Source organism: Athene cunicularia (genome assembly GCF_003259725.1).
Source record: "Athene cunicularia isolate RWA chromosome 2 unlocalized genomic scaffold, athCun1 chr2_part1, whole genome shotgun sequence".
In the NCBI taxonomy this organism is placed as follows: Eukaryota; Metazoa; Chordata; class Aves; order Strigiformes; family Strigidae; genus Athene; species Athene cunicularia.
Window position 1 is genome coordinate 8,888,661 of NW_020799095.1, and position 10,923 is coordinate 8,899,583.

The window sequence follows — 10,923 nt, forward strand, 5'->3', positions numbered from 1 at the left end:
TAATTAGTGTCTGACTTTTATTGTTGTGAGAAATAGAATACTGAAAAAAGCCTCAGAGTAACAAAATTAAAAATATGAGATTTTTCTAATGAGTCTGTGCTGGGTCAGACACTTATGTATTTTTTCCAACAAACTTTAATTTTCTTTGAAAAGGAAAAAGAAAAGAGAGTACTCCTTGGGAGACTTGAAGTTCTCTTATTACACCAGTTCTTAAGGCTAGCCTCTGAGAAAATGGGAGCAGTAAAGTGTAAAAGATACTCAGGGCTAGAATTGTTAAGCAAAAAATCCCATTTGCTATCAGCAGAGGTTTCTGCCTGATAAACGAATGGTGCAATTAATACCTTCATTCTAGCACTAAAAATACTCAGGAATTTGTTTGACATCTGAAAAGAAACAAAAGCATCCAGAATGGAGCAAAAGTCCTTACTTGTCACTCTGCCACTGTAAATGAACTGAGTAACAAGGGACTAAGATTAAAGAATATATTAATGGATTTACAGGGCAGGGTCAAAAACAGTAGCAGTGTGTGGCATATTGAAAGCACACAGCAGTCTTGTCTTTTGATGGCCAAATACTGCGATAAAAAGCCTTAAAGAGTCATCCTGAAAAACTGGAAGTAATCTGAGATGCCTAATTTTGCTACAGTGGGCCAATTTATGTTAGGGGACCATATTATTGAAATTTTGTTGAAAATGTCTAAACTATAGGGATTGACCTTTGAACAGAAATCAAAGACATATATGATTAAGAAGAATGAACTTAATATAAGTAGCCCTGTTTTAAAAGACAATATGCTGATTTGAGCTACTGATTTAGCACTTCTAAATACCAGTGGTAAGAGAATCTGTTTCAGTGGTTGTGTCAGTTTTGTTATGTGTGAACAGCTACACTGACACTAAAACTGTGCCTAGACAAACCTTTAGAAATGGGTTGCTTATGTGCAGAATGCAACGCAGATGATGTGAAGTTACATATTTTGGTTTTATGTCGCTGTTGACATTAAATGTTAGAAGATGGTTATGATTCAGGAGGGAATGTAACTGGTTTTAATGGACCACAGTTGGCTGTGAAGTATATAATTTAATGGCATCTTTATCCTTAAATGTGTTATATACCACTCTGTATTGCTCTGTGTAAGTGGGTACTAAAAGAATGTGTTAAAATTATGCATTTTCTCTTTATGTAATTTTTAACAGTATGTATATTTATACATTTTAGGTTTATATGCTAGTCAGATGTTCCCTATAGTTCAGTTGTAAAGTGGTAGTGGCATCTTTTCTAAAACAAGGTGGAAGTTGATTTCTTTCCATTGCACTGCTGGCAGGCCCTGTATTTTGTGACTCACTTGGATCCATTCTTTCTGATATATCTGCAGAGTCTTTGTATTTGTAGTCTTCTGTGTTGTCAAGTATGCAAGACCATGAAGTGTTGTCATCTCTACTATTTGGAATACAAGTGGTTGACTGAGCAATCATACTCTGCATTTCTTTACCTGTGAAGTCCAGAGAGAAAAGAAGTCTTAACAAAGAATAACTTAAAAGTTTGAATGGAGGATGTCTCAGGAGAAAATCAGTTCTGAACAATTAAATAAAAAAAAGTATTATTAGAAATAATGAATCCTTCTTCCTGCCTGGGTAGCCTGATACCAGCACAGCTCATGAAAGAGTCTACCTAACTGAAAAATCCAGAACTTGGAACCACTTCCCTCAAGTTGCAACTTTTGGTTTGCAGCTGGCTAAGTTTTTATCTAATTTTCTTCCTAAAAAAAAAAAAAATAAAATCTCAAAAATACTGTGTGAATCACTGTTTTCAAGAGACCAGTTCACATAATCCTAATATCTAATATTGCTCCCAAAGTGTTTGATGGTGAAAGAAATAGCAGCGCAGAGGCTCCAGTCCAGCTATTCAGTTGTGAATCTTTGACAAAGAGTCTAAAATATCTCGGCTGAAAACAGTCAAAAGACCCTCTTGTTCAAAGTTCTTCTCTCATTTGCTTACATACTGACATTTCGACACTGGAAACTTTAGTTTCTTTTAAAATTAATATACTGATCATATTGCATAAGGTCTGTAGGTATCCATGTCAGAAGTCTACTCTGTTGTGCTATTCTCATTAAGTACCACATCTCATGTTATATCAACGCCTTCCTCAGGTGGGCCTGTCCTAGCTTTGCCTGAGCTCCATCAGCAGAAACAGCTGGTGCTTTTCATGGTGTCGTCTTTGGAGAAAGTGGTCTTCTGAGTCCTTAAGAAGCAGAAACAAGGATTACAGTGTTTACCAACAAGGACAGTTTTTTCTCCTAGTTAGGGTCTGGGATTTCTGCTTCTTTTTGCTGTGTAATAATTTTACATCACTGTCTTATTCTCAACCTCAGAATGTCAAAGGTACTTCATGTGCAGGGCACTACGCTGGCTGCATTAGACAGGAATTCTGATCCTTGCTCTCTCAGGAGTGTAGGAGGTAACTTTCAGCAATGCATTGGCATTGACCTTTCTGTTCATTATATTGTCTGTATGCAAGCTGTTTTCTTTAATCTAACAAAAGGGACTTTTAAAGTTATGTAAGAGCTGAGAATGCTAAGAGGAGTGAGCTGCTTAGCATAATTCTTGTCCTGAGAGGTGCTTATATTTCTTGTTTATCTCCTTTGATCTCAGAAAAGATGCTTTGTCACAAACTAAACTTTTTCCTCACTAGAAAATAATTGATGGAGAAATAACTACCAAAAAACCCCTAAAATTGCAGACATTACTGATATGCACTGTACTGTGCCCCACTCCCAGTCATCTCCATTTCTTGGTCTTAGGCTTGAATTTGCAAGGCCAGCTTGTTGCATAGGTTACCTCTTTGTAGCCAGTGATGTAGCTCAGTGTTGTGAAAGCTATATGAGGTGTATCAGGATAGACTTGAATTGGAGTTGAATGTGTGTCCATTGGAAGTAACTGGTCGCTTTACTCTTTGCATGGGGTCCTAGACATTAAAACTGCTTCCAGTTATCACAATAACAGTTTTTGGCATAGTTGTGCTTTTTAACCAACAGTGTACAGACAGACAAAAGGGCCATTGACATAATTTCTGCCTCTGCTAGCATGAAAGAGCTGACATAGGCCAGAAGTGCCTTCTGGTTTCATATAGCTAATACTGTCCTGAAGAAGTTAGGCCTCTCCCTATCGCTGCTTCATTTCTTCTGGAAACAGAGAAGGAGTAAGCCACCTAACTCAAACCATCTCTCTAATCTACATGCGGTATTTACAATATTTAAAATGTGTTACCATTAAAAAAATACTTTGTTCTGGGTGTGGGATAGTGACATCTGTTTGCTTCTTGCCTATGCCTAGTCTCTGTATCCCAGCCATAACATTAACTATTACAGTCCCTGCATACAGCAATTTCATTTTACCTCAGACTTCTTCAGCCACAACAGGTCTTTGAACAAATATAAGAAATAGTGCTCACTGCAGTGAAATTGTACAAGGTCACATCAGATATGAAGATGTCTCAAAGGAGCTTTTTTTTTTTGTCCCCAAATGCAGTTTCATGATGGTTACTGTACCTTGGTTGTACACAGAATTCTACATTTGCTATGCAAGCAAGTGTTGGAGTAATTTCATTTGCAGAACCCACAGACTTCTTTTTTGCTAAATAACATTGCTCAGTATGGTTCTGAAATTGCCTGCAGCTTTGCATCCTTCTGAATGTTATGTGGTCTGTGACTCTTGTTTTGCAACAGGAAAGAATTCATATAAAATCTGTCTTGAATTGACATAAACTTAATTCTCTTCCTGAAGTTTACAGAGACAAGGAAGCTCAGGCATTACCCTCCTTACTTAACATGGGTACATGCTCTGAAAGACAGTGTAGATGTGTTACACTTCCACTCTGCAGTATCTGTATCTGCTTCCAGATGGTACCAAACAATGCCCTGCACTGGATGGAGTGTTAGACATGTTTGAGTGCATTTCTTGGACTCACGTTAACTTCTGGTGGCTGTAAGTTACAAAGGACATAAATCCTGATACTAGAAACAATATCCATGCCTTTTATTTTATGGCTTGCTAATGTGGCAACTACAGCTTTTGCCACAAAGGTATTTCAGGATGGCATATACTTAGCCTGCTCAAAATTTGCTGTTTGTTTTTTTTTTTTTTTTTTTTTTTTTTTTTTTTTTTAAGAGTTGTTTGTTTGTTTGTTTGTTTTTTAGGTGGGGAACAAACATGCAAGCTACTTTATGTGGAAAACCAGGTATATTGGGTTTTCTTAAAATTCCTGTCACCACAAAACATGGAAGTGGAGAGTTTGCCCCTTCTCTGCTTCATCACATCTACTGTTGTGATCTTCAGTTTATTGTCTCAAGAATATCTATTGAAGCCTGATTCAAAATTATCTATAAAATATTTAGGAAAGGAGCCATTGTGGGAGAGTCTAATTGATGCAGCTGACTGATGAGTGAAACCTTGTCTTTTTACTAATTGCATCTTCAGCTTTTGTAATCTTCATACATGGGTTTTCTCTCCTAACTTCCAAGATAAACCAAGGGCTGATCATTGATCTGTTCTGCCAGCAGATATGATCATCTGTTACAGCCCTGTGCAGGATAGCACCCTGGCTGCAGCAGTGTGTAGCTTCGTGTGGGCCACATGCCAAATAGTCAGCCTTGAGGAAGAGTCTGCAGTTTGCCTTGAGCATTGTGTTACTTTTGCTACTTCTTTAGCAATATCCAAGCTTGACAGTTTAAAGATAGCTCATGCATGCCCACACTAGCTGCAGCGACCGCAGTAGAGCAGTATCTGGTGTTTTTCTAATTTTTCTCTATCCCTCCTCTGTGATCCCCTTTCTCTTTCTATGCTTCAAATAGAATGTTAAGATTCTTGCATTAAAAAAAAAAAAAAAAAAAAAACTAATATCTTTTTGTTTATTAAAAAACATCGAGTACAGACACATAATAAGGATGAAAACACCTTGCTTTTATTAGCCATTTTTCCCTTGGCTTCTCTATCTAGAACAAAATATAACAGGCCATCAAAAGATTTTGGTAATGTTATAAACCATAAGAATGAAACTTGTATTTTTCTTTGTAATCAATAAGATCTTGAGATACAATTAGAGTCTGGGATTTTAAATATCCTCATTTATTTGTTACAATTCTTGAACTGATTTCCTTGTTGCTTCTGCTCCCTCTTTTGTCTGCCCGATTCAAAGAGCAAACAGAAGTCCTGTTCTAATCAGTTGATCGTCCTATTTTTAATTTGAAAGAGTGATTTAATCTCTCTGAATTACAGAAGGGGCAAGCAACTTCATAAACCTGAGTAATGAGAATTGTGAAGCATTGTTTTATCATGAGGATCTTTCCCAGAGCACATATCTACCCCAGGAAAATATTTGATTAAAACATAATGGGTGAAACAATATGTTGATTCCCATATCGTGCAAGGTTCCTCATCCTATGAGGTTTTAAATTCTTTCTCCTCCCACCAAAACCAGCATTAGAGAAGGGATATGACATGACCTGGTTTGTCAACATTGATTAAAGGAGAATGTACAAGATGTATCAGTTATATAAAAATAGTATTACAATTTTGAGATCAGGCACCTTAGGTAGTCTACCTTTAATAATGTATGTTGCTAGGCTTCTTTTATTAAACATGGGAATAATAACAGTTAGATCTGTAATTTTCATTATTGACTTCAATCAACAAAAGCCAATCTTGAAAGTTTACATGCTCAAGTGTTATAAATAGCCCTATTTGGATTATCGTACCTTTTTTTTTCAAGAAAATATAGACATGATTTAATAGATTTAAATACACAACGTGGGTATCTAAGCTGAGTCTATGAAACCACGAAAGACTTGCCAGCAATTTGGGTGAGTTTCCATTTGATCAGCAAGCAGGGATAAAGCTAGCAACATGAGGTTGCCACAGGCCTGACCTGGATGTCCAGTCCAGGCCTGCAGTGGAGTGGTGGGATGTCCTTTCAGTGCTTCTGACTCTCAGGCTGTTGTTGTTTACTGCTCATCCTGCCCCTGGCACCACCAGCAGGGACAGCAGTGAGTTCTGGTATTTGACAGGTCCTTGCCCTGCCTCCTAAGGATGCCTAGGCTTTTGCTGTTTGTGAACTGCTCCCCGTGCTTTCCTCCCACTAGACTCTTCACAGTATGTAGAGACCTTTGGACATCTGACGATGTGCTGTCCAAAAGAAGATGTGGCCTATGTGTGTCTCAAGGGAATGACATTTGATCACCTGTGATACACAGAATATAATCTCCAGGAAGGGTCCTGCAGCCATATTTTGCTGTTGAAAGTCAGTATTCTTTATGCTGTTTTCTTTGCTGATGCCTTTAGGGTCTGAGCCTCACCTACTGATGTTTTGTTGTTTTGAGCCTTGACATTCTGAACAACGTGTTTTGCCAACCAGCTAATGTAATATTGTTCCTCTGAAGGCATCAGATGCTGCAACTTGAGAGCCTATCTACTTCTTCGCTTTACTGTATAGAATGATCAGTCTTCACCTTTGGTTGGCCTCCAGTAGCACAGCAACATTATTCCTCTAGGCATGAAAAAGGTAATGAATGCCCTTCAACCTCTTAATGCTTTTTCTTCCCTGTCTCAGTTACCTGCACCCGACTACTAATGTTTGAGTTCCATAGGTGATGTTGATACCAATAGAGGTAACCATGACACTTCCATTATTAATTCCCCAGGATCTGATTTTCACAAGCACAGGGGTCCTGCAGCTTTTGTTTACTCCATTTGAAGCTGAGAATTCTTTGTAATTTTAAAAATGGAGCTCACAACTTCTCCTGGAGAAAAGACAGAGAAAGAGCTGAGACCCTACTTTATGCACCTTACAGTTTAGATTTGCAAAAGCATATGGTAATTTTGAAAGCTTCCATCTTTAAGACCATCTAAAGGGCCTGGCATTTTTCTAAATAATTTCTAGAAGTCAGAACCATTCACAGGGTGTTAAGGGCTTACACACCAAAATTAGGTAGTTCTAAATCTTTGAGTGTCTTTTAGATAAAATTGTTTTCTTGTTTGTAAAGCAATCTTTTTTTTTGAATTTTGGGGTAGCAGAATCGGAAAAAAGTTTAAGTGCTAACTCCAAAATGAACGCTCCCTCTCCAACTTTATTCTTTCTTCCTTCAGTAAGGAATATATTGTTATTCTACTGCTCTGGTTTAACTCTTTGTTTAGAGCCACTGGTTTTCTGCATAGTTTAGATGAGGTTCCCCACTTGATGAAAAGGTTGCATCTTCATGTAACAAACTTCAGGGAGGAGGACAGGTGATGAGAACAGAAAGGGCACCGAGATGCACAGTGCCATATCAACTCTGTAAGCAGAAGAGAGAAGATGCAAGTTCACATCCTGGCAAATACAACAATTTAAGAAGAATGTTAGTTCATAAATGTTTAAATGCAGTTCTCAATAGTTTATGTGCAACACATTCAGTTGTGTGGTCCTGGCTGCTTTCAGAGAGGTAGGTATTACTTGTCAGTGTCAAACCTTTTAGTCTTCACTGCATACCACAGCTCATTATGGGGGATCATAGCTTCAGGTGAGGTAACTTGATTCATTTATGCACAAGCTGGGCAAGAAATCCATAAATATTTAAAACTGATGTATATTTACTAGTGTAATATTGCATATAGAATTAGTTATCTGTTTTGTCTGCCAGCATTTCGAAGCTTGCAGTTTAATTATCACGTTACCTAAGTCTGATGGCCGGTGTTTTTAATGGACTCATGCTTCTGCCCTTTCCTTCAGCTTCTCCTTAAGCTCTTCTGAGCTCCTTTGTGACCCAGATAAACTGAAATCTTGTCAGCTTAGTGCACTGATAAATGAAAATAGGTGACTAATGTTGATTGTCTTTTGATATTTCATACTCTGCTTGCCAAGAATGTCTCATGCATTGTGATCATTTAAAATCCTACACACTCAGGGTAGGCATGTTTTCATGGAGACTGATTGCAGTCAGCTGACAATATAATCTTGAGCAGATGCTCACCAGTAGCCAACCCTTCTTATATTTACTTAGTATAACAAGAAAGAATGAAGTAAGATCACAAAGGATCATTTAGTCATATGATCTCATCTCCTCTGTTTCCTATGTTACTAAATTTCATGCATGTACAAGCACTGAGGGCAGTAACTTGCATTTGACTAAAACCCATCTTCCAGAAAGACATTTTGTCCCAGTCAGGGGACATAAAACCATTAAGAATGTCTTAGTGCCTTTGTTAGCTTGTTCCAGTGATGTATTATCACCTTAAGAAGAAAAATTATGTGCTTCATTTGAATTTGTCTGTCTTCAGTTTCTGCCACAGCTTCTTGTTATGCCATTCTCTACTAGATTAAAAAGCCCTTCAGAATTCAGTTTTGTTTTTTTTTTTTTTCTCCATAGAGGTACTTATATGCTGTAATCAGGTCTATCTTTTTGATATGATAAACAGATTGAGCTCTTTAAGCCTCACTTAGCAGCATTTTTCTTCAGTTCTCAAATCACATTTTCAGATCTTAATCTGCCCCCTCTCCAATTTTTCAACATTTTATTCAAAACATGGGCAGGAACATAGTACACAAGATTGGTCTCATCAAGTGATACATCCAGAGATGAAACTATCTCCCCTACTTCCTACCCGCCTGATGCAGAATAATCCCTCCTCTTAACAGTGTCAGAGCGAGCATTTATGATGAGTTACTGGCTACAGCCCCTAAATCTTCTTCAACAAGTGCCATCTCCCTCTCAGTACACAGCACCTACAGTCCTTCAAACTTGTTACAGGGATTTAGTTACAATAAATGTATTTTGTTTGACAAGGCCCAATTTACCATTCAATTCAGACTACTTCATGTGGCTGCTTGGTCCTTATTACCTTTACCGTTTCTCTCCTTTTTGTGTCATTTTTCAGATATGATGCCCTTTTTACAGAAACATATTCAGCTGATGAAGCTTCCTTAGTGACAGCTACTCCTTGTCATCAGTCATTTAGGCAAAGTCTTAGTCAATTTAGCATCTGCTTTAATGATATCATGGGGTACTACATTTTCTTTCAGACTGTCTTAAAGTCTAAATCATCAATATGCACTTAACCAAATGAGCAATCTCATCAAAGAATGAATTTAGAGAAGTTTGATTAGACCTGTTTTCATAAAAAAGACTGAAATAATTTCTATTCATTTCTTTGAAATCTTTTTACATTAAATCTGTTATTTCCATTATTATCTGGGGTTCTGATGTTGGCCTAAATTTTGCTGTCATTGTAATTGCCCTTTTTTGACTACTGGTATAACATTAGCACCCCTCTGGAATTTCAAATTTGGAATTCCAAAGTTTACTAAACCAGGTGAAAGAACCCAAGTATCTATTCTGGAACTGGGAGTAAAAGTCATCTAAGTTTCCTTGTGGGAGACTAGTCATGATTCCTATCTTTCTTAATTACTATCAGGTTGGAGCAGTTCTTCATAATCCCCTTGAGACCCACCTACTTATTTCCTTTGTAGCACAGAAGTACTTATTGAACATATTTACATTTTCCACATCAGCACAAAACCACTTACGAACATTTACTGATGGGCCAGTATCACCACTGGGTTTTTTTATATTCCTAACACACTTGAAACATCTCATTTGTCTTCAGCTCTTACAACCACAGATTTTTTTCTTGCCTATTAACTTCCCTTAGCAATTTTTGATATTTTAATTTATAGTAACTGTAACTTATCTAATTTCTCTTTGTTTCCCATTTTATTTCTAAGTGTCACCTTTTACAGGAAAGTTACTGCTTTCTGTGATTGCAAAATTGTAAGTCTTTTGGCCATTTAATAGTCTTTAAGAAAGCCCCTCTTTCAGTGTTTGTGGTTTTTGCCTTGACAGTTCCCCTTACTGTTTTTCTCAGTTTGTGGAAATTAGCTCTTTTGAAGCAGCAGAAATACATAGTTTTGATTAGGGCTGTCCTTCATTTACCCATGATGAATGCAATCAGGCCATGATCTTGTTCCTAGGCAACTACGAACTTTTAATTTAGTGATATCTACCATTTTTATCTAACACAAAAGGTTCAAATACTTATCTCTTGCGGTATAGCATATCTATTGGGCTACAAAATCACCTTCTGCAAGTTGTAGAAGTTATTAATGACTTCGAGTCTGCCGTTGAAGCTAGAAAAGGGTTACACTTGTTTCCTCACAAACAAGGAAATTTAGGCTACTACGGTTGAATAAATGTTTCATTCACACCCGAATGCTTCACTAGCTTCCAAAAATCTTTGCCAAACTTTAATCAGGCCGGAATTTTAATGGAAGACATGATCTTTTGAAGGCTTCGGTGGTTAATTTTTGGACACTCTGACTTCTCTGTGACATCAGCACTAACACCTTTTGTCAAGAAGAAAGCTTGTTTGCTTTTTTTGTCTTTTGTTTTTTTTAGAGGTAGCAATTACACGGCAATAAAGGGATGAGAATTAAGGTCTGCGTCGCGTTGAATGGGGCTGGTGTCCTAGAATAAGCTGGAATAAGGAGGTCAGCTACAGTGTGCCTGGAGGCCTTGAAGTATCCCCGGCGGTGCCTTGAGGAGCCGGCTCCTGCCCGCGCCCCCCGTCCCTCGCCCGCGAAGGGTTAGTGAGGCACCGAAACAAACCCTGTCAGGAACAGCGACAGCACCGAGTCCCTGACTTCGGAATAGGGGCAGCGCCCGGGCTTTAAAAACTCCCTCCTGCCTTACCGCGGCCTCCCCGCCGCCGGTGCCCTCAGGCTCCGGGGGCAGCCGTGCCGGGAGGGCCTGCGGGCGGCTCCCCCCTCCGCCGCCCCCCCGCTGCCGGAGGAGGCGGCTGGCGCCGGGCCAGCGGCGCGGAGGGTATTAATAGGCGGCCCGGAGGCAGCGGCCGGGCGGCTGCGGGCGTGCGGGGCGAAGGCTGCGGGCTCAGCTC

At 38.8% G+C, this 10,923-nt stretch overlaps 1 long non-coding RNA gene across 1 annotated transcript; it reads right to left on the minus strand.

The window, feature by feature from the left end:
* Positions 1-4,906: 4,906 nt before the first annotated feature.
* On the minus strand, positions 4,907-10,917 carry LOC113476526. Its single transcript, XR_003397745.1, has 3 exons — positions 10,719-10,917; positions 7,232-7,328; positions 4,907-6,797 (listed from the first exon to the last, which is right to left on the minus strand). It is a non-coding gene; the product is annotated as an uncharacterized LOC113476526 (long non-coding RNA).
* Positions 10,918-10,923: the final 6 nt, after the last annotated feature.